General features: G+C 39.3%; 1 protein-coding gene across 1 annotated transcript in view; it reads right to left on the bottom strand.

Moving 5' to 3' along the window:
* The window catches only part of LOC121950786 (synaptic vesicle glycoprotein 2B-like), a 38199-nt gene extending 23469 nt beyond the window's left edge, over positions 1 to 14730 (bottom strand). The window contains exon 1 of the mRNA XM_042496896.1: positions 14589 to 14730. The gene's annotated coding sequence lies outside the window, so the exon portion shown is untranslated. The remainder of the gene's footprint in view (positions 1 to 14588) is intronic.
* Positions 14731 to 25254: the final 10524 nt, after the last annotated feature.

Below are 25254 nucleotides of genomic sequence, written 5' to 3'. Positions count from 1 at the left end.
CATATGGACACTTTCTCAGCCAGGAAGCCAATCACTGTCACTGCCAAATTACACCGAGAGCTCAGCTCTTCCCAGCAAGCCACATATTCTCCTTCAGCGTGAAGAAGAACAAGGAAAGAAAAATGGCCCGGGAGTTTTGAGTCAGCATGCCGGTCAGGTGCCACCTCATCATACACCCATAATCCACCAGGATCCAGGAGACCCACATCACATTGTTGAACTTTGAACTAAAGTTCTGCCCAGTTAGTTGTATTACTGTCAATAAGTCTGCAAAGTGTCTCGGCTTTGACTTTGACTCGATGTCCTGCTCCAATCTCACATCATATACAAGACGTTACTACACGATAAAGCATGATCAAAAATTTATATTGATCCACATCTATGCAGACATCTCACTGTCCTCAAGCACAGCTTCTTCCTCTTTTATCATGTACACTAATCTGCCTTATAGCACCATATCTGTAGTATTTAACTTAGCCTGCACTCTAACAGAAATGATAAAAGAAATAATGAAAATATAAACATAAATTTAATTTAGTCTAATGCTATACACCATTCGAAATATTAAAAAACTGTGGTAAAAACTTGAATATCGAAACCTATACATGTCATGTTATTAAGTAGCTCTTTCAATGCCGCAATAGCATAGACATACATATTAAACCAGCACACCCAACATGTTCTCATCCCAGTTCGTCACATATTGCTGCTTTGCAGTGGATTTCGGTGCTCTAGGCATCTTTCTGCAGCTGCTATTTATGCTGCTACTGTGATGTCAACACAAGCATATGGTGGAATAACACTGCGGGTGGTTATATTTTGGCAAGAAAAGCACATGGCAACCAACGCCGAGACGTCAACAAATAAACATGCTGGTATGGATGATTAGTTTTTGGCAAAAGAGCCACATGGTGAGGAAAAAACATCACACTCAGACAGGAAGTAAACTCCAGACTCCTGTATGAAAGTCCGGGGTTTGTTGGATCCCTCCACCGCCTCTCCTGCTCAATAGAGACCGCCACACTCCCTATATTATGCTGTCGCTGGCAACATTTTAACCATCTTATCGCCAATCATGCAAACATCAGGTTTTGTCCACCAGCCGTCTCCACTGATGCCAACTGTCCACATATTATGCTGCCATGTCAGGTGCCATCCTGCCGTCTGGCGGCATGTAACAACATCGTGAACGGTTGTGTCCAGCAGTGTTCTCAGCCGATGCAATCCAGCAGTGTGTCCTGTGAACGTGAAAGATGTTTTCTGGCATCACAGTCTTACTCCTGAAGTACTGCAAAAGCAGCAGTATTTGAGGAGAAAAAGAACGGGCTGGCATCTCTCTGAGCATGAAGCTCAGCAGCAACGTGTGTGCACCTTCCCTTCGAACCCCCTATATGGCGCTCTGAAGCATTTATCTGTCGGGTTCAGCAGGTTGACAACACTGTGGAAAAGCTCCGTCAACATGACCAAGCATGTGCACGCAGCAGTGAGATAAAAAATCTGATGAAAGCTGATGAATCATGTCGACTTTTGACCCATGTGGTGTTCCCTGATGGTAGCTCTCCCTCCACTTATCGAAGCTACAGGCTCCCCTCTCTATTTCTGTCTGATTAATGCGTACAGCATCAACTGTGCCGTCCAGATGGTCAGTTCCACCTTTGACTGTGGGCAGCAAAAACAGCAAGTCGTGACACTGACACCCAAACTAGATTTGTTTCCACACTGACGCTAATGTTTGGTTACGATATCCTGACTTTAACTCTTACCTTTCTCCAAAATGCTATTTTCATGCAGACACATCATGAGCATTAGTCCTGTGGTCCGGCAAACCAGCCTGCACCTTTCTTCTGATGTGATATTCATTATTTTGTTCAGTCATCTTATGACTTGTCTGTGAGTGTGTACTGAGGTCAGAGTGTGTTGTGTTCAAACACAAACCACACATCAGTAATCCGCACGGATTAAAACTCAGACTACTCTCTCTGACAACATCTGTGTATGTGTACTTGGATTTACTACAGAGTGAGGACCGAAAAATACATTATAGCAACAGAGTGAGAATAATGACAAGAAATGTTTATAACAAAGGAAAGACAAGAAAATATATTAAAAAGCAGTGTGTTTGATAGTTGCTATTTCATGTATTTTTTTAAAAAAATGAAGCAGGGGGTCCATGCCAGAGGCTCATGCAATTTGGGGGTCCTTGGCATGGCAAAGTTTGGGAACCCCTGAGCTACACCATGCACCTATCCCGTGGGATTTTCGATGTGAGCAACAGTCGAGGCTTGACTCCAGAATTACAAGCTGTGAAGTTCAGTATCGGGTTACCGACTGCTGATGTCTGATAGCTGCACATAGTTGTAGGACCACACCGCTGTACCTTTACTCGCTTAATTCAATCACGATCCATTTGAAAGGTAAGACATTACTCTGAAGGATTTTCCACTTGTGTGTTTTTCAGCCATCACGGTCTCTAAAACAGATTACTGTGATACACAGAGAAGTGTCCTGTCTGGGTTTGTGGTTTCTTTTGTCTCTGAGGGTCCAGACGTAGGCAGACCATTACTCCATTAGGCTAACAGCAGTACACCATTAGTGGCTGGGGTGATGGCCACTGGATTTATTACTCCCCTGTTCTGCACAAATCCATTCATGCCGTGTTGCTTTATTCAGCTGTTGCTTTGTCCCCCCCCCCCCCCCCCCCACCACCCCCTGTGCCCTGGTTAACTCGGTCTGATATTACTGCAGGTTACTTTCGCTGGCAAGATGGACTTTTATAGAAAAAGAGACAACTTAGAAGAAGAATTTGGGGCCAGTTTTATGGACAGGGCTTAGATTTCACCAGGAGTAGGCCTTAATGTGTACTGGTTATACTGGAATATTTAAGTAGCTTCAATTCATTCATTAGATATTATGGTATGGATATCAAACTCAAAACCTACCTTTTTAATTTGTCCTTTAACTGAACTTTATTTGTCTGTTAACTATTTATTTACTGTTTTTGCAGTTTTACTACCTTCTGTATCATTTCAATTATTTTGGCAAATATTTGTTTTTAGTAACAGCTCCAAAAATAAATCAGATTTCCATTTGTGCATTTGAAAATAACTATTTTAAAAAGTACAAGTACAGAGATACCTTTTTACCAAATACAAAAGAAAATAGACAAAAATAAAACACACACACACACACACACACACACACACACACACACAAAGAACATTAGCTTAAGGGACATCTAGTGATATTAATATACGTAAATAAAAAATCTCCTCTCATGTAAGTTATGTAATAATGTGAAACATTTTATGTTAAAACATCATAAGTGATGATATTTTATTATGAAAAGTTTCACAGTATGATATTATTATGATATATTATGATATGATAGCACATGTATTTTATGTTGTAACAATAAAAGTTTTTTGTGAAAACATGACAAGTTTGTATGTTCAACATCTCGTTATAACTGATCAATTTTCTTTTTCTGGCATGGCAGCAATATGCTAACATACTGTAGTGTGTTAATTTAGATAATATATAAAAAAAAAAGGTTCTAGCAGCGCACACATCAAAAAGCAATTGGTGCTGGACAGAACAAAAATAGATGTAAAAATACAAATAAAGTCTGCACACTAGATAATGTTCCCACATTTATTACCTCCACGGGTGTGACATTTAAGCATTTAGATATTCCAAAAAGTCGGTGCCTCCTAACAAACGATATTGAGCAGAAGTTAAACCTGCTGTAGTTCTTTTAATGTTGCTGTTGTTATGAAAACCAATAACAGATGTTCTGAGATACAGAGAGGAAAAAGACCGTGTGATATGACTCAGCAGTGGGTAATCGTATTATTGACAGCTGATTGGTGATGAGCAGCGGTGTCGCCACAGGTTGTTTTGTTACTGATATCTGGCCAACAGGAAATTAAAATCTGGACAGACTGAGTCGGTTTTGTCCTGCATCGGTCCATCTCTCTCTCTCACATGAGTGACGCAGCGTTATCAGCCTGTATTGACTGTCTCCCTCCTAATAATGTGCAGAATTAATGTGAAAGCAGAGTCAGCAGCAAGTCTGCAGGTTTCATTTAAAAGCCTTTTCTTCACCCTCTGAACACCAGCATCTGGAGGATGTTAAAGATCATTTACAGAATACATAAAAACATTGTACTCAATCAGCATCGCAACTCAGAGTTATTACAATTGGGCAACTTGGTCAATTAAGTTTACACAAGAAAAGATAATAAATCACTTGATTATTGCACCATATTCTAAACAATATTTTCAAGCCTTTGAAACCTGGATTGATCAGTTTTCTTGTGCTGCATTCAGACGGCTTTAAATTGTATTTAAAACTTTGAACCCACAGCAAATTTATTTCTTTCAAAACTATGGGAAAAAGGCAATGATCAACTTGGCAAGAAATGTCCAGCAAATTGCAAGAAATTAGTACATTTAGAAAAGAATTATCCCTTAAAAAATAAGGAAAAATTTCACTTAAAATTACCATTGATATATTATATATTTTAAAGCATTTTTTCATGTAATTTTCCTGTATTTCTTTTTTAAAAAGTTAAACAAACATACACGGTCTCACCAAAATTTATGCCATATGCACACAGCCAAAATTAAATTAAAATAGAATAAAAAAGAAGAAGAATGAAAAGCACATAAAATTCATGCATTAAAATACATTAAAGAAACCCCAAAACATGCATGAGGGTAAAAGACGGTATAGAGCATACACATACACCAAAATCATGGAGATAAACAATTCATAACACAGACACACACACAAACAGACACATGCACACATGAACAATAATGTTCCTGGTTATAAATGTTGCAGGTGCAGCTTGTCCCATCATGAATATTAGATGAAACTTTGGTTTCCTGCGTGCTGGTAGCTATCTGCTATGTGTATGTATGATTTTATCCATCGGTACTCCTTCCAAACACTACGTTTGTGTCTGCGTCTGATTTACCACCTCCTTCAGTCTGGTGGAGATCTCTTGAGTGTCAGCACTTACTGGCTCTGTAATTCTTTTACTGTTTCTCTCATTTCTACCCAGAAAATTGTCAGAGGCCTCCGGGGCATCTTCAACTGACTGGCTTCGCTGCAAAGAAGCAGCAGGTTCATAATAAGATGCAGATGTAACGTTTGTTAAGTGAGACATGATCCCCCGAGTCTGTGCAAGGCGCTCATACGAGGGAGCTGCCTCGAATGAGGGATTTCTGGGAGCTGATAGTCCACAGCGGAAATGTGAATTCAAAACTTCCAGACTTTTGAAGAGTTATGTGATGCAATAACAGCTCTTTTAGCTCCTGCTGCATCATGAGGGACCCAGTTCCTACCGACAAGCACATAGCCACAGCATCATGTGACCTAAAAAAGCCAAAAAAGTGGTTCCATTGCAGTTTTGCAAAACATGGCCTTTTCAAATGGCCTCAAATACAACCTCATGTGAGCTTAAAAACTTTTTTTGTGATGAATCAGAGCTTTTTCGAAACTGGCATTTTTCCATTAGGCCTATTTTGTATTTGCAATTTTAATTTGCAAAATTTAAAGGGTTAATGGAAACCTCTTAGCAGTCCTAACTCGGATCTGCAAAAACAACCAGAAACGCTGCGGTATGCATATCAGACCAGGAGGCAGGTTAATGGAAACCCTGCCTTGTGACATTAGCTAACAAACACACACACACACACACACACACATACACACACACACACACACACACCACAGCAGAGGGGAGCACATAAGTCCTCAGCTTGGTTCCACAGATGAAGAGCATCATGGAGCTGTATTGTACAGTCCTGCCTTTACTTCTGCTGCTATAACTCATGGAGGTTATAAAATATTTAAGAGTTCATCCATCTACCATGTAACACCACACACACACACACACACACACACACACACACACACTGGTGCAGTGCATAAAAAAAGAACAAGAAAATCATTTCAAATGGATAGAGGGCCGACATACAGCGTCTCCACTGGGACGTTCTGCTTTACATACATCAAACCTCTCGCCCACTGCGAGTCCAGCAGCAGCTGTTCCAACCAGCCTGCCCCCCATCACCCTCTCACCCACTCTCTCCGTCTACAGCCCAGACGGCTGGTCGCTCTTTTTACATTTTTAGTTTTCTATCCTCTCTAGCATTGTTTTATTGTATAACATCATGTATTACTGCCTTTTAAGCACCTTTTATTTCCTCTATCCTAACCCCTCCAAGTCGACTGAAAAGCACTTGTGCTGGTTTATGTTCCTCCAGCTTTCACATAACGATGCATTTTTGCAGAGTATTTCATTTATTTATCATTCTGAAAGGTATTTAGAAAGTACACCTCCCACGATGCTTAGTCCTGACACCGATGCAACTGTTTACAGGGTTTATGTAGAATCGTTTCTGAAATTCTGCATCAGAATATGTATCCAATCACAAAATGTGACCGGTGATCGGCTAAACGGCTGATGACCATTTTATATTCCAAATGTGGTGATGACTGGATGAATTTAATTGTCATAGTCATGTAAAAATATTGAAATTGGACCTGAGACAAATAGACAAATAGACAAAACACAACCAAATCAAGGAAACATCTTCACCAATTTGACAACAATGCTTCAAATACAGAAAAAAAAATGCCCCATGAATAGCTCATTGGGGGGCACGTAGAAGCAGCACACTCAGCTGGGGTCAGCTTGTTGTTGTTGTGGCTTATAAGTTATTAAAGTTGGCTATATGTCTGTGTTTGACTACTTTTTTTGTTGCCTGTTGAAATCCAGGCACTCCAAACAAGAGAAAATTGTGAAAAACTACGAGGAATTACATTAACCAGCCTTTGTTATAGTGGCTAAATCGTTGAAAAAGCCAACATGTTTCGACCCCCGACAGTCTTCATCAGGGTTTTTTAAGGTAGGGTGAAGTCGGGTAATGTGGGACACTTTTTGGCAGATTACTGGGAAACCACTGCTAAAACTCTGAATACTACTTTAACCCTATGATACCTAAACAAATGGGCTTGATTTGGCTTTGATATCATTGTGCATCCCTTGTACTGTGAAAATGTCTTAATTTTAACTCAAACATTTAATTAAATGCAACATCCTACAACCATTTTTGTTCTTATGTCCTCATTATTTTAGATGCAGCACTATTTTTTATCAAAATTACTAAATCAACATGCTATGGCTTATCTTGCATGTTTGGTGACCAGCGCACTTTATAATCTTAGATGAGCCCATTGTAGTTTCTCAGACCAATAAAAATTATTCACGTAAAGCACGTTTGTATTAACATTGCAAGACCATGTTCAGTGCCTGGTTTCTAATATTTAAAGAGCCCAAGATGTCCCAAATTACCTGACTTCACCCTACTACCTCTACGAGCAGTTAACTTTACAATTTTAAAGACATTTACACAGACAGAGCCTCTTCACACACACACACACACACACACACACACACACACACACACAGAAGGTCAAGCTGGTCAAAATTAAGCAAGTGAAAATGTGAATCTAGAAACAACATTTTCTCAAAAGATTCATAGAAAACAATCTGACTGGCATTACATGTCCTTCAAAACGCATTTGGTGTGGCATATTAGTTTTATATAAATCGAATTTCTTTGGGATGGGCTTGATAAAGTAGAGCTGCCTCCATCGGTCAAAATCCACACCGAGGTCAGTCCAAACACGAGAGTCAGCAAACGCAGCAGAGAAACACAACTCGACCCTGAGAGGAAACACTAAAGAGACGGCTGCTCTCTTAATGGGACTGGAGATGCTTATTATACTTTAACCGAGAGGGTACACTTCATATTTGGCAGGAAGTCTGTTTTCATGACAACCTTTTCAACTTATTGATTTTCGGAGAGAAACTGATGCGATAAACTGTGCGAGCAGAGAGAAAAGGTACAGACCTGCTCCGAACCGTGATGGATGTAAGCAGAGGGAACTGCAGAGAAAGCTACAGAGTCAGCCCAGTCATTTAGACAAAATTAATAATGCATCACATTCCCATCGACAGCAGGAAGAGACCTTGTGCACGCACGCACACACACACGCACGCATGCACGTGCAGGCGCGCGCGTACACACACACACACTCTCTCTCTCTCTCTCTCTCTCTTTAGGTACAGTGCAGTCTGCTGTATCAAATCGCTTCAGAAGCTGCACTCTGCAGCAGCAGCATCAGATAACAGCTAGCAGCTGGATTTTAAGGACCATGCTGGTGTTTTTCCATGTTTACCACAAATCCTCCAGTTTACATTTTTTCCGATTGTTTCGCTACGTTATTAATGTCAGTTTGCAGGGACTTTTTGAGGTAATCATTGCTCACACTGAGCCTCAGATTCGCAAGCTTTTGTTTGTGTCCCTTGTGAAAACAAAAGTCGAATTAAACAACTTAGGCCAAGTTTAGACAAGAACGATCCTGTTAAAACTGAGAAAGTCTTCTCCTTTGCGTTTAAAAAAAACAAACTTGTGTTCATATGTACACAGATCCACAAAAACAACCGAAAATGCTGTAGTATGCATGCCAGGCCTGTAGTTGGCATTTCCAAACGATTACACTCTGGTACCCGGATTCAAAACTTTGCTTTTTCAGACCCCAAAACACCGTTGTCATGTTACCGAAAGGCAAAAAACGTTACGTGTGTAAACGGGCCCCTCAGTGTGCTCGTATGTGCAGCATTTTATGCACTAAATAGACAGAACTGTTCTTGTTTGAAGCTACCATGTTGATCCCACTTTAAGGACCTCAAAGCAAAACAAACACAACAAAGTCTGAAGAATGACTTCCCAAATCGAAAACTTCGACCTCCTGACATCACATGAACGCAGCATGTGACCCGCAGACTGACTGCCGCCAGTACAGACGTGATGAACAGGTTCGAGCTCCTGTGTAGGTTCACAGTTTCCAGTGAAGTTCACAGGCTGTACACTGACGAGACGCAAATTTAAGAACTTTGATTGCTGCTCCAAATCAGAGAAAATCTTCTCAGTTGTGCCACATTAATGTGATGAAACCAGATTATACTCAAGAAACTTTTGTTTGCCTTTGACTCCTTGGCTCAGGGAGCAAATGTTAATCCTAAATTCATGGTTGATTCTGTGTCTTCAGGTCCTAAAGTTCCTGTCGTCGCGGGGTGAGTTTGATGAGACAGCGCCTGATGATCGCTGAAGAACGTGTAATCTTGATAGTTTTTTAGCTCGTGCATTTGAGTCACAGAAGACTGGGATTATTGAGGCGATAAAGAAATTTCAAGCCTTGTTTGACACTTATGTTGGTGACACTCCTCCAATAAAACATTTTAATAATTGTGAGTCACAATAATGAAACATTTTGGAGTCGTCATAGACAAGGATGTCACCAAGGTAGATGGAGGAATAGTATTGACCAAGCTGCTTCAGCAACGTTTGTTTGCAAGTTTGACTTATTGAAGAGGTGCTGGAAAGTTTCTATGACACCTTTTGTGTGAATAAACAATAACTTTTTTCTGTCTTTTTAATGCACCTGCAACATTACAACACATAGCAGGTCTTTAAGGACGTGCTGTCTACCTGCGATGTTGCTGTGATAAATGCGACCAGCATGTCCTGCATGTTTGTGTTCTGTTTAGTTAGTTCACTGTGAATTTGGCAAAGTTTAAGGGGATGTTTACATGGCAACGGTTCTTGAAGGAAACGCTGAAAGTTTTGGTTTTGGTTTGGCATTGTTGTTCATGTCAACAGCATTTTGGAGGCCTGAAAAAATGCAAACTTTTGAAACCAGGCTCCAGAGTATAATTTTTTTTTTTAAAAAATCAACTTGTTCTGCACTGCAAAAACTGAAGTTTAAGTAAGATGAAATATCTTAAATCGGGGCAATATATGCTTTTTGGGTGGGGGTGACCACCATTTATGACCATAGAAATCTTGCAGTATTTTTGTGTTTTAAGATACAATTTCCAAACATATAGCCTCGTTCTAAGACAATGGCACTAGCATTTGCTACTTTTTGATTCATACTTAGAAAATAACTTAAATCTTGTAGCTAGACAGATGTGCTTGTTTTTAGTCTGTGGTCTAATAGTTAGTTTAATCTGTGGTTCTTTTAAAGATATTTTTACCTGCTCCAAAAAATCCTAAGAGAAGGTTTCCTGTACTGTTGCAGGCAATTTTGCTTTTTTAAGTAATATTTTAGCCATTTTATTGCTTTTTTTTTCTTGTTTTTAAGAGTTGATTTTGAGTGTGTAAACTGGCAATGCGCAGATCCTGTGAGAACAATGTCACAGCCGTGACAGGTGCACCTGATAAATACCATAGTCAGAGCTGTCAGGAGTTGATGCGCTTTTTGGGGATGTTAGGTTACCACGGTGCTTTTTCAAAAAAACTTCTCAACTGTTTGGGCCCCTGACTGTTTTAGTGCACGGCTGAATTGTGTGGTCCTTGCATTGTCTGAGTGCTTTTGAAAGTGTGCACTCTCCTGTGTGCTGCTCCAGTTTCTGGCTGCGTCGTGCTTCAATGAGTCATTCAAGCTGTAAGTTTGTGCCAGTCATGTGGGGGCAGGTGCAGTTTTGGTACTGGCGAGAGATGGTGTTGATCAACTGGTCTGTAACTTCTCTGAAAAGTTGAAATCGTACTTGCTGAACTATTCCACCACAGAAAAATAATCTTTGTTATTTGGGGTCATTGGCAGTTGTGAACAAAGCACACTGGTATATTACTTGAGTAAAAGTACAGATACTCCTTGTCAAATATTAGATATTATTGGAAGTTGCTGAGTCAGATTATTACTTGAGTTAACCCTTTGAAACCTGGATTGACATATAGTATTTAAACTATGAGAAAATTGGTGTGATTTCTTTCAAAAACATGGGACAAAAAGGCAATGAGCAACTTGGTGATAAATGTTCCAAAAATTGCAAAAAAAAATAAGTAGATTATGATTTTATTTTTTTTTTAATATTTACTTTCGGTTTACTTTTTTGTTTTGTTCTGTTTTTTTTATATAATTTAAAGGTAATTTTCTTGTACTTCTAACTGATTTCTTGCTAACATTTGGATAATATTCTCTTCCTTTGCTCACTGCCTTCTTCACATCTTTTTGACAAAAATCAAGTCAAACTATTCAAAGGGTTAAACTGTTGGAGTACTTGCTTTTAAAAAGGCTTAAGTGTTTAAAGTCCTTTTTTTAATCTAAATGCTTTGCAGCATGTTGTCACAATACATTTACAGAATCTGTTGACTCTAAAACAACCTACTGAATGCACTGACTTGCTTGTAAAACCTGTTTAATGGAAAAATGATAAGATTTTTGCATTTTAAATGGAGCAAACAACTGTAAAGAAGAAATCATTCTTCCTTTTTAAAAATGTAAAAATGGACTTGAGGTATGGCCATAGGTGATCTGTTGGGGAATCTTCATCTCAATCTGCTGCCGTAGCCATTACTAACAACACATATACCAAAACAAATACCAAATACCAAATACATCCACCTGCAGATGACCTCTCGTCTCCACCGATCTGAGTAGCACGTGCACAAGCAATAGACAGAGAGAACAAGCAAAGCACAGTAAGTAAACAAATATTGGCAAAGTGAAGCAGCGGTGTCAATCCCGACCTCAAAGGATTGCAAGACATGATATAACACCAAACAATAAGTTGACACTTTCAGTCGGTAGTTTGCAGGGAATATCTCAGCCCCGAGCTAAAACTCTCACACATTTAACACGGAGGCGGCGCAGCACACAGGAACGCTGGTCTGAAATGTATTTACGTAAAACAAACAAAGCAGCATCCCACAACAACTCACGCAGCAGAGCTCGACCAGTAAACAGCAGAGACACCGCAGCAGTGGGAGAGGGAGGTCAGCGCTTTCCTGAGGTATTTATCTCCCGTCTTTATGTGCCAATTAACTGAATTATGCACGTGAGGCACTGAAGAGGCTCTGCAGTCAGCTTGCATATTTAACTCACTGATTTATATAATATAACTTTGACAAAATAAATGCAGACATGCTGTTCAGTGTGATTGATTTCTGACCTGCAAATAGGTTTTTATGCTTTACAGAAAGTAAGGATACCTAGATTTAAAAAAAAAGTTAAACAGAATAATAAAATAGTATGTTCTTAATAAACAAGAAATAAGCCTAAACTGTCCTCACAAGGAAAATGACAGCATTCGTCATTTATGAAAATGCTTTAAACAACTTATGTAATCTATCTACATATATATATATATATATATATATATATATATATATATATATATATATATATATATACTGTATATTTATATATATATATATATATATACATATATATATACATACACACACACACACACACACACACACACACACACATACTGTATATTTATAGTATATACAGTATATATATACATTTCAGCCTGAAGCAAACTAAGACATCAGTGGTCATGTCATGTCTGAGTATGAAGCACTAAATTACCCCTCCAGTGTCAGTTTTGGACACTCAGGGACAGTATGTGAATTCATGCTCCTACCATGCGTCATCTCTTTGAAAATTAACTTCAGTTTTCACAGGAAATGGACAGTTTCTGCTTGTTAAATGCGTACAGCCTTTTTCAAAGTAGAGCATAAGAAAAAAAACGTTCTTTTGGGATTTTCTTCCTTAAGTTTGGACTACAAAAGGACACGGTTACGTTTAGAAAAAGACATGGTTTGGCTTTAAAACAACCACGTTCTTGTCACTGCAGAGTACGCTAGACTTATTACCACACAATGCTGTTATCTAAAGCACTTGACTGACTTTTGGTTTCACACCAAACACAAACAGCGATCTCCAGAGGGAGAGTCCAGAGTTTGCTCTGTGTGTCTGATCTTTGCGCACTTTCTCAATTATTATTCCGCAAAAGTCCAAAGACCACTGACAAAGTGTCGGTATTTGACAAGTTGGGAGTGAGGCTGACCAAACATTTTGACCTACTGACACAAAAGAGTACACCAGGGGAACGAAAATCACATCATGACTGTTTTGCCGGTGTTTGTGCAGTGTATGTGTCAGCAAAATGGTCCACAATGAGTTTGAAGACGGAAAATTTTGAGGATTTGTTCACAAATTGATGTTTGGAGCCAGCCAATGGACAATCATTTCTTTTAACTGTCATTCTGCAACATTTTCACTCATTTTTAAGAAATAAAACCACAATTTTGGATAATGACTGAGGTCCAAAGCTTTCTCTAAGGGTGCTGGAGCAGATCTACAACACTAGGTGAGTTTCCAACACAGCTTTACGCAAAACTTAAGAGATATTTTAGAAATGTCGATAAAACACAATTGCAAGATGACTGCATTTCCATTATTAAGTGTTATGCAACTTCTCAGGCGATAATATTCCAAGAAGCATGTCGATGGATGTTCAAAACATTAGCAGGTTTATTTCTATTGCAGCCGCCGCACTAGCCGCCATTATTCCAATCCAAGGTGACGTAGGCGTGTTATGTGAGCGATAATGGAAAGGCGAGCTCCTTATACGTGGGAGCGATCACGTTTGAGGGATTTCTGGGAGCTGATAGTCCAGGATTTAACAGAGGATTTGTGGATTCAAAACTTCTGGATGATCTGCTCAACTTTTTAGAGTTATGTGATGCAAAAACAGCTCTTGTAGCTCCTGCTGCATCATGAGGGAGCCAGTTCCTACTGACGAGCACACAGCCATAGCATCATGTGAAGCGAGAAATGTGTTTCCATTGCAGTTTTGCAAAAATACAGTTGTTTTTCCAAATCGCCTGAAATACCAACTCATGCTAGCGTAATCATTTTTTTTCAAAAGTGACAAGTCCATTAGGCATATTTCATATTTGCAACTTAAATTTGCACAATTTTAGGGTTAAAAGAACCCTCCTACTGGCAGACGTGCACTTTTGATAACTTTATACCCAGTACTATACAAAACGCTGTGTCATAGATCTGTTAGGGAAGACGTTACGGACCCAGAGACTGAAGCCCAGATTGTTCTGCAACATGTACACAGGATGTTCGTCAACAGCAACACAACAATCAGGTCACTGTGAAAATGCTCGTTCTATTATACATATTGCAAGAGTCAGAATGTAACATGAGATGCGTGTGTTCATCGATTACATAATGCTGTTGGCAAGCAATCCCTGCTAAATAGGAGCTTTTGTGCTTCCTGCTTGTTATTAATAGATTTGTGTCCCCTTTTATTTTGCACCTTGTGAAGGACTCTAAAAAGACTGTCCTCGGTGTTTGTTCTCTTCACAGTGTGTTGTCTCAGCGTTACGTACGACAGGAACAATCTGTGCACACACAGCTGGTGAGCAAAAAGTTCTGTTGTCTCATCTGTTCCTGCTCGAAAAAGTAGCTCATCTACTTCAGTCTTAAAGGCTTACAAATTTATTTCACATGATAACAGTGTATTTTTGTCTGAGAATTAAACTTATTTAAGCCATAGAACAAAAAAAAGTATGTAATTATTTTAAATAGCTCCATAAATTAAATTCAATAAGATAAATTTAAGATTAAGCAATGTAATTTTACCATCTAAATCAAGTAAAATACAACAAAAAACTGCATTAAAAAGCACATCTCTTACCTGAATAGGTCAAACTGAAATATAAATCCGATCAGTGGACGTCACGACGAATCTTTGAATTCATTCGTAGCCTTTAAATTGTAGTCTGGAGTTTCTGCACTGTGTATATAGCATCAACACAAGAGACAAGAGAGAGGGATTAGGGCAGAAGAGGATAGTGCCAGCCTCTCTCTCTCTCGCTCTCTCTCTCTCTCTCTCTGCAGCACTCCTCCCTGCTGCCACCCACCCATCACATGCACAATGGTACGGTCCACTCTGCTGCAGTACGTGCAAGAACATGCCATTTGGCGGACTGGTGGGGGGAGAAGGGGTCCGAGTGGGGATGGGGGGTGGGCGTGGAATGAAAGAGACATATGGGTTGCCCCTGGGAGGGGGATGGATGGATGGATGGATGGATGGATGGATGGGGCAGAGAGGGAGGGACAGACAGAAGAGGAGGTGGAGTGACAGATGTGTTGACTTGGAGAGTGGAGATGCTTGATGAGATGCTTTCTCCACAATCACAGAAAAAGTCCTGCAGATTTTACACAGATATAATGCTGACCCGAGCTCTGCAGTTTTTTCTTTATCTTCTCCCACGTTCTTTATTTCTCTATTCAGCTGCAATAGAGGAACGTTATGCATTTTATAGCACCATCATTAATTGATAAGGGAGGGAGGAAAGGAAAGACAGACGGGCTGACCCACATCCGGCGGCTGGTTTCTCCTTATTCTCCTCAACAGCATTTTGAGCAGATTTACATATTATAAACTACTCGACCCCCAAACCACCAGGGGGCCCCAGCAGTGGGCATTTGTTTTTAAAGGGAAAGCTCAACTCTAGTCTAGTCATGCCATTAACCCTTTAAAACCTGAGGCAAACTGGCCATTTCAGAAATTCAGGAAGAAGGCAATGAGCAATTTAACAAGAAATGACAAAGAAATTTGCAAGAAATTATTAAGATGTGCAAAAAAACTTGGGGGAGCCCAGTAACTCAGTTTGCAGGCACCCCACGTGCAAAGGCTGTGCCAGCCAGGCACAGGCCCCGGGCCCCGGGCTCCTAAATATCAGAGCCCTCTGACCTTCACTTGCAAAATGTCAGTCAAATTAACTCCCATACCAACAAACCAAGAGACGCAGAGGACCTGCAAAGAGACACAGAATAACTACAAAAAGAGGCAAAACACCTACAAGGGAAAGAATTCCCTCAAAGGACTACAAAAACACCCAAAACAACCACAAGGAGACACAAAATGACTACAAAAAGTCACTATACCACAAAAAGATGCATAACAACTACAAAGAGACGCAAAACCACTACAGAGTCCATGTGTCTGCTCCTATGTAGGACAGGTGGTGGGGCCCTTTTCATATCGGTCCCAAAAAAGTCCCATTGTCGCATAACACTCACAACAGTCACAATGTAATGCAACTAATAATATTAACAAAGTTTTGTAAATGTTTCTTGTTTATTAACTTTATATTATTCCATGATTTATCCCCATTTAATTTATGGTAAAATTGTTTAGGCAAAGACACACCCTCCTTCAGTCTTCATAACCTTTATTTGCAGCAAAAACTATTTGTAAGTTTTGGCAACTTTATCATCCTCTAATGAAGCTTCTGTTCCACTTTTCAGGAAACTGAACACTCTCTGAGTACACACATAAATTCATCAGATATGTGTGTTCGTATATAAATACATGTTTTACCATCTGCTTTACCATAATCCTTTAGCAGTTTCTAAAAATATGAACAGGACAGAATTCATTCACATTGTAAAGGACGCGTCGATCAGCTGATCAGTTGTGTCTAAGCGGGGGTCTTGCCACTCTGGTGTTTCATTTGTGTTTGCCGTAGTGTGACTGAATTACACGCCTAATCGGCTGTTGTGCTGACCTCAGCACATACTCCTGACGGCGTACGGATAAAAATTTACACGTGGAGCTCGAGCTTCTGAACCGCGGTTCTGTATTACAGACGCAGGCACCAAAAGGTACGAAAAACTTGAACACTTCGCGATGCTTTGACATCCAGTGTGAACCTGCCGTTAATTTCAGCTTTATTGTAAATGTCATGCAAAGTCAATATCGTGTGTGTGTGTGTGTGTGTGTGTGTGTGTGTGTGTGTGTGTGTGTGTGTGTGTGTGTGTGTGGCGCCTTAATGGTACAGATTTGCAGGATTTCTGAAAGTCACCACCACACCATTCAGTGTGGATCTGTATTCTGCTTAAATGTGAAGTCTTTCTGTGCTTGTGTGCGTGCACGTGTGTGTGTGTGTGTGTGTGTACAAAGCACTAAAGGGAAGACCATATGGAGCACCTATTGTGTGTGCTCATTAGCAGTTCAAGCTGGGAGGGAAACAGCCGAGTCATGCACACACACACACAGACGTATGTATGTTTCCGGATGTTTCTGGTGTGTACTTTGCCCTCAGGTACAGAGAGAGGAAAATAACTCCTGGAATTTAATTGTACGATGTTTATTATCACGCACATCATTTGTCAGTGTTAGATTAAAACAGTATTAGATTAAAAGCGGAATGTTTTTTTTTATTTCTTTCAAGGTGCAATTCATAATATTTTTCAGGGACTTGCTTCACTTTCTTACCTGGACTTTCACGTCTACGTGTTATCTGCCAGGTGCTGTTTGGCTAAAAGCACATGGGTTAAGTTTGTGCAACAATAGTGCAAATGCATCAACAAAAGCAGGTGGATAGGTTTAGAAAAAAAGATTTATAAATTTTTTAAATTTTTATAGACTTGTATTCTGTAATGTCGTCTATTTTAATTCATCTAGTTTGTCTTTTAACTTATTTTTTTATTTATTCCTTTATTCTGACTTGATCGTGTTTAATTCTATTATTAGTACAATTATTTCCGCTTTTAACCATGATATTCTGTGAATTGTATTTACTCTTAACGGCTGTTATTTATAAATTCATTTACTTGTTATTATTTCTCTCCTTTGTCTAGCGTTCATTCAGCATTATTGTTTGGCTCTTAATATTTATGTTGCCTCTGCAAGAAACCCTCTTGCTTCTGCTTTCACTTGTTTTTCAAAACTCTGTTTTTAAAGGTGATATATTAGAATTAATTAATAATAATAATAATAATAATAGTTATTCTTATTCTTATTATTCTTATTATTTTTATTATTTTTATTCTTCTTTCTTATTTATTTATTATTATTCTTATTTTATTATTATCTCCTTCTGTTTCAGGCATGTTTACTAAACAAGCTATATCTCAAATGTGTTGGGAAAAAACTGTCAGCGATTATGTCAGCAAAGTTATTATGTAGTGAAAAAAATAATGTAATGTATATTTTCTAAAATGAACCAATGGTCCAGAACAGAAAAAAACTATCACTATATCTGCTGACGGACCCCCCCTCAGACATATACGCGTGGTTTGAACCTGCTGGCCTTAATCCCTTCATTCCCATCGCAGTGACACGAGTCGGTAGGTGGGTTTGGTTTGATCTGTGGTCAGTAGATCAGGAGAAAAAGCAATACATGTACACACACACACACACGAGGGGATGGGGGAGGCTCCTTAATCCCAGTGGCATACTGTGACAGTGCAGTATAAAGCTGATGGCAGAGGATTACATCGGACATAATCGTTCAGCCAGTCGACCAGCGGGAAACACTTCACAGTTAAAAATCTGACTTCAGCAGTACGAAGAGTCTGAAGTGATCTACGCAACATTCATATCGCAGGCCAACAAGGACAGCGGCACGTTATCGATTTAGGTTTTAAATCTAAGTTTTTATGCCGGAGCCAAGCGGCAACAGGAAATAGTGTCAAGGATGTGCTGCCAAGCAGATTTTGGGGTTTGCTGTTTGGCTCAGAGGGGCTGCAAACTACAGTGACCGACACAAAAACGCCAAAAACTGTGGAGCCGTTACTTTCTTACTGTAGAAACACGGCGGTGCAACATGTACTCTGTAGACGAGGGCCGCTCCCTACGTAGATATAAACGGCTCATTCTAACAATAAAAAGACAACAATTCCTATTTTCAGGTGATTATACACAAAAAAACCCTAAATTCTATTTCTGCCAATATATCCCTCTAAATCCACACACCCTTGTTCTTTTCTGACTTACATCAAAACTCTGCATTTGCCGCGAGTACACTGATCCAAATCTTATGGTCGTCTCATCAGATCTGAAAAGCCAAAGAAGAAAAACTCTTTTTTCTTAACAAGGCACTGGATGGATGACTCTGCAGATGACTACTTGACATGGATCCAGAGGGCTGGCATTTCAGAGATTGATCTGCCAGGTCTGGCACAACACTGCAAATGAGATTGGATTAGGTTGGACTGGACTGCCAAAATGTAGAGGCGGACTATTCGAGAGTCTGACTAAGGCAAAACACTAAATAATGAAAAGTGTTTTGATGAATATATGACCCCATTCTGCTGGCAGAGTTTCTCTCAGCCTTCCTTTAAAACACACACGTAGATTAGGCTTCAGAAGAAACGCTGATCCAGCGAGCTTCCTCATTTCTTAAACCGATCTCGCTCTCATTTGGTCTTCAGCGGAGTCTTGTTGATGATTTGAGGAAACTGTCTTGGCCGACTTTACTCACTGACTGTTATTCTTTTAAAAACGAAGAGTGCAATGTCTGTCAGCTGTCCAACAACAGCGGATCTGAGATATGGAAGAGCTGCTACGAAAGAGACACTCAGCTCGCTTTGCTTTGGGGACACTTTTGCAAAATGAAAGGAGGCCAGGGGCCAGCTGCAGCAGCCCCACACTCGTTCCGAGGATATTAGGGCGTTTCTGGGATTTTAGGACATTTCCTGGATTTTAGGAAGTTTCTTGGAAATTAGGACGTGTCTAGGGTTTAAGGATGTTTCTAAGATTTTAGGATGCTTCTAAGATTTTATGATATTTCTTGGATTTTAGTACATTTCTAGGATTTTAAGAAGTTTCTTGGTAATTAAGACTTAGGAAATTTCAGGGAGTTTAGGAAATTTCAAGGATTTGAAGATTAGGGATGTTTCTCAGATTTTGGGACATTTATAAGACTTTAGGACTTTTCTAGGATCTATGACATTTCTTGGATTTTTTGGACATTAGGAGCATAGTCAGGTCCTTTGTCAGGGGATGTGGGGGATTCTCTTCTGGCATTTTTTTAATAAACTTCTTAAAATTTGCAAAGTGCAGTTTTGTTACAGCAGCTACTTTAACTTACAAAAACAAAGTAGTGCTCCTCAAATACTATAAATATCCTGACATGTAGTCTCACAAACTGAAGGTGTTTTATCAATAATGATATTTTGATGCTGTTTTTTGGACTCTGGTGCCTCATGTATACTAAAAATACAAAAACAATTCAGTGTGAATCACTTTTTTTTATTTTAAATTAGAAAATGGTCAAGGGGCCACCCGACACCCTATCAGCGGCCAGATTTTGCCTGCGGGCCATAAGTTGAGTATCATTGTGCTACAATCACACATAACAAACGTGTGTGCTCTGAATATCTCTGACTTAACATCTGTGAGTCCCGCCCACCGTCCTCCCAGTGAAACCACTGGTTAATGAGGCTGTCAGTCAGCAGGGCGTGAGGAGACGAGTCAGCCCTCCTCACCGCCTCACTGCTCCTCTGTGGATACGGAAATAGACCAGATTTGTGCTTTGTCAAATAGAGATCCTCCTGTCATGAAGTGTGTGTGTGTGTGTGTGTGTGTGTGTGTGTGTGTGGTTTTAAAGCTCCCTGCCAGCCACATCAAACCTCTCTCACCTGCCCCACCATCCGTCACACTAACACATGCCAAACCTCCATCAGCGACATTTGTGCGTTAAGTCCCCCACTGCCCGACACGACTCCACGCTAAAAACCACAAACCAGACAGAATTCCCAGATTAACAGTCCTATTTTTCTCCCCCCATCATCGCTTCCCTCCCTCCTTCGGTCCTGTCTATAACACTTCCTGCCTGACTTTCCTCTCTGCATTATAAATCAGGCTGAACACAAATAGCTCTTTCTCTCCCTCTCAGCCCTCTAACTCTTCCTCTCTGCTGCAGTATGTCGTCTTGCCAGCTTGTTTAACTTATAATGTATGAATTCACTGGGGGAGCTCTATGACTCAGTGAAAAGTAGTATTGCGCTCTGCATTCATTGTTCAAATGGGTTTTGAGAATTCCTCAAGATAATCTATGACTTTTCAGAGGGCTGACAAAAGCCTCTTGACTCTGGGCATCAAGATGTGTCCGGGACTGCAAACACATACACACACGTACTCTAAAAACAAAAAATGAAATGAAATAGTAATGCAACACATTGCATCAGTCTTTTTTGAGTTATGACAACTTCGAATGAAATCTCGTGCAATGATCACGCTGTACTGAGTTACGCAATTTAGCTTTTCCTCTACAATCAGAGCTATTTTTAGTAGCATTAACTTAATAATTTATAACATAAGCATCATTTTTATGTTGATTTTTGATGTTTTTTATGAAATGTTACTCGGGTTGAAAATGTCCTTTGTCACATTTGTTGCTGTCCTGGCCGACGGGACCCGAACAAACTGTCTACATTTTTCCAGGCATGTTAAGTGGTCTGTGGAGAGGACTTGAAATCCTGAACTCAAGGGGGAGAAAAGTTACATTTTCCAGACAATTTTATTAAGTTACGACAATTTAAATTTTCTTTTATGTCAATTAAGGTAGAAATTTGTATTAAAATTGCACACAATGTTAAGTTGACAGAATTATCAACTTTATTACGTCAACACAACAATCGAAATTAGCTGTTTTGAACTCGGCTTTCTAATTTTTGGGAGCATCTATTTTCACTCAGATTTTTGTAGATACTTAATGAGAAATTCGACTTTGATTTAATAATATCAAATAATAATTCTAATTATTTTATATTTTCCGGAGGTTTTAAGATGGTTTGTGTAATAAAACACAAACTGGGATTCTTCAGCTTTACAAAAAAAATGTATGTTGACCAATCAGGATCATCCACCTCTGACAGGCTTCTCACTGGTTATGGACTAAATCAGACGATTTATTTATTTTTTACATTGTTATTCATCTGTATACAGCAAATTACCAAAACAAAATCCCATTGCAATTTCACTTTTTTCCACAATGTTTTTGTCATTGTTTTAGCTGCAGTTATAATTTCACTTCCACAGGCTTTAGTTGAAAAAGTCATATGCTGCTCCCATCGATCCCCACCATCGGTCCACAGCTTTTAGGGCTTTTAAGAAAATCTTTTTACTGTTAAAAAAGACGAGTGAATGAAAAGACTATGAGACTGTTATCAGTAATGGGACGGTCTAAACAGTCCGCCGTGCAGTGGACGGTTGCACTTGACAAACCTATTCTAGTGTTTTCATGAAGCCTCCATCTGGTAACTACTAATTATCTGCTGCTGGCAAGACAAACACACACACACACACACACACACACACACACACACACACACAAACACAAACACCATTGTCATGGCAAAATTTTAAGTTCATGATTGGCATCTTTGGCACACACATTCAGACAAAAAGAGTGAGTTAGATGATGCAACAATGGTCCAATTAAGTTTAGGGTCTCAAAAATAAGCTATTTTACGTGTGAATATTATGGAGTGCGTGTGTGTGTGTGTGTGTGTGTTGTTGTGTGTGTGTGTTAATTCTTTGAAACCTGGGCAATGCAATTTGCCATGAAAGCAACTTAAGAGGTCACACTTGTGACAATCAGTAAAAGAAAAAATGCATGTTTACTGAAAACTTAGTTAAAAAAAAAAGTAAACTTGAAATTAAACACACAAAAAAGAAATGCTTTAAAATTTGATTATATAATACTTTATAATATTAGATTTTTTTAAAGTTATTATTGTAATTATAAACATAGCTCTCAGGACATGTTCCTAAATAGCTTTTTTAAAAATAATTTTCCAAATCTGCTAATTTCTTGCTATTGGTATGGCACTTCTTGCTGCTTCATGCATTTTTCTCCATGTTTTTTAAAAAAAGAAATCAAATCAAGCTGGTTGAAACTCAGTGAAACATTCCTCTAAGATTAGTACATGTAATGCATCAATCCATAATCGGTCCTCGCCATTGACAACTTTTTCCGCCCAAAAAAAAGAACTTTCCATAAACCAAGAAAGCTTTACTTTAAAACATTTGACATCGCATATTTTCCATAGATCAATAAGGCGTATCAGGAGACTCGTAAACATGCAGCATAATCAAAGGTTTTAAAGCTGCCCGTGGGCTCATGGGTGAACCTGTTTAGTATGCCGCCCCAGTACACAACGAGACAGATTATGTAACAGCTGGGGAGATGTGTGAACACGGCTCAGCTGGAAAACACTCACTTATATACATATATATACATGTGGGCTAAGTGAGCATGAAAACACATACAGGAAATACATATCTGAATGATTATAACAATTATAATAATGGTTAAGGTAAATTATAGGCAGAAATCAAAGAGATTGAGACATTATTTACTTGCCTTATCTTGATGTGGATCAGAGGAAGGCGGGCGGGATTTCCCTCTGCTCTCTCTCTTTCCTTTCCGAATGCTGGAGATCCCAAATGATGCAGAGAGAGAGGGGAGGGGGTGGGGGGGGGGTTTGGTTTTTTATGCAATCTAGACAAGGGCTGAATACTTATCAGCTCTGTGTCTGTATCTGTGCATCCAGGCCTTCTGTTGCTCACAATTCTCAATTTTTTTAATTAGTCACTAAAATAAGCCAAATTAATGATATTTATTTACTATTTATGTAATTTCCAGATTTATTCATATTATTGATTTATTGCTCTCACTGTATGAGCATTCAGTACAAAGTCAGTTCAGTGGATCCACATCATTTAAATCATTAATGCTCAACTTACAGATCAAGGGCCAAATCTGGCCCCAGATAGATTTCCAAGTGGCCCCCCAACTATTTTCTAATTTACAATAAAAATAAAGTGATTCACGCTGGGAATTGTTTTTCTACTTTGAGTATACAGAAGGTGCTAGAGTGCATAAACAGCAACAAAATAGAGCTTATTTATCAAATAAGGTGCCAGTGGAGGATCCCCCGCACCCACAACAGGGCTCCTAGCTAAGCCCCTAATGTTCTAAGATCCTAGAAACATCCCAAAATCCTAGAAATGTCCCAAAATCTTATAAATGTTCCAAAATCCGAGAATTGTCCTTAAATCCTAAAAATGTTCGAAAATCCGAGAAATGTGCTAAAATCTGAGAAATGTCCAAAAATCCTAAAAATGACCAAGTTCCCAAGTAAAATGATTAATAGCACAGAAGTCTGACAGAAGGTGAAGTCAGAGTCCTGCAGTCAGGAGAGGCACAATATGCTTAACTTAACCTGAAATTTGTTTAAGATGGAGCTTTTAATTTTTATATGATTCTGGAAAGTTCAATAAATAATAATCAATCATATGTTTATTACACTCCAACACACCATGGCCAAATGAACTGAGGGGCTGACCCTGGCCTCTGGTCATTTTGCAGGTAAAAGGTGAAAGGGTGCAGGGAAGGTGGTGCGGCTGAACGAGCAGGAGCAGATTGGGACTGAAATTCAGCTCGGGAGTTATTTTAACTGTAGTGTTTGTTGCATGGAGAGAATCTGATGCTGAAGAGCTTCAGGCACTTTAAATCTGCCTCCTCAGTTTGCATCACGGCCCTTACAGTTACACAATATTACATTCATCATACTCCTGAATTTGAATCTGATTTCATTACTCATGTTTAAAAAATGACTAATAAATTTACCCTGTACCTTGAGTATTTCAGCAAAAGGGTCCCAGTGTTTACAGTCTGCTGTGAGTGTGCAGTAATTGGCCTGTGCTGACATTAGATTCCCATTCTGAATTATTATCTAGTCCCAGTCCCGCTGGCCTAAAAAGGCTCAATACAGCACTGAAAAATACACAGGTGCAATTATGCATGCAGCTGCACATATTATGCAGTTGCACCCGTTGCATCAACATCCACAAGACTTTCACCACATGCACTCACACACCCGCACACAGATCTCGAGAGCTGGAGTCTCATCCATTATTGCTCAGCAGTGCAGCTGCAGTCTTTCATATTTCATGCTGATGGGACGCAGCCGCACTGAGACTCAAACAATAAAACACACAGGGACACGTGACATGGTCGGCACAGGCCTAACGCTGCTGTGATGCAGAGGAGGACACAAAGTTTTACTTTTGGTCCCATTCTCACGGGTGAAATGGCTCTCCATGCACACAGACATAATTCTGTTTGTCATGGCTGTTGACAGCAGACTATTTTCTGATTTACAGAGTGATAAAAAGAAAAAAAAATCCAATCCAAACTTTTGATTCTAATATGTCAACAAACTGAAGCAAATATTTTAACCTGACTTTATCTGATGTTCAGATTCATGTGCTGGAATTAATAGCAAATCATGCATATTTTATTAGATCAATTCCACATTTGCATATTTAAACATACAATTTTTAGAAAACATGTATTGCAAAAAGATCATTCTCTTAATGTTAATAATCATCTGGGAAAGTTTCAAGGTGATAACTTAGTCAGAAGTTTCACAGTATCAACCTGCAGTGTCTCCCCTCGAGAAAACAAGGGTAGGATGATACTAGTGTACTCAAACTACATTTTGTAGGAAATATCTGCTGCTAGGTGATCGTTTGTTTGCTTGTTTATCAACTATTT

This window comes from Plectropomus leopardus, chromosome 11, assembly GCF_008729295.1.
Source record: "Plectropomus leopardus isolate mb chromosome 11, YSFRI_Pleo_2.0, whole genome shotgun sequence".
NCBI lineage: Eukaryota > Metazoa > Chordata > Actinopteri > Perciformes > Serranidae > Plectropomus > Plectropomus leopardus.
This window is presented reverse-complemented; position numbering and strand designations above follow the sequence as displayed.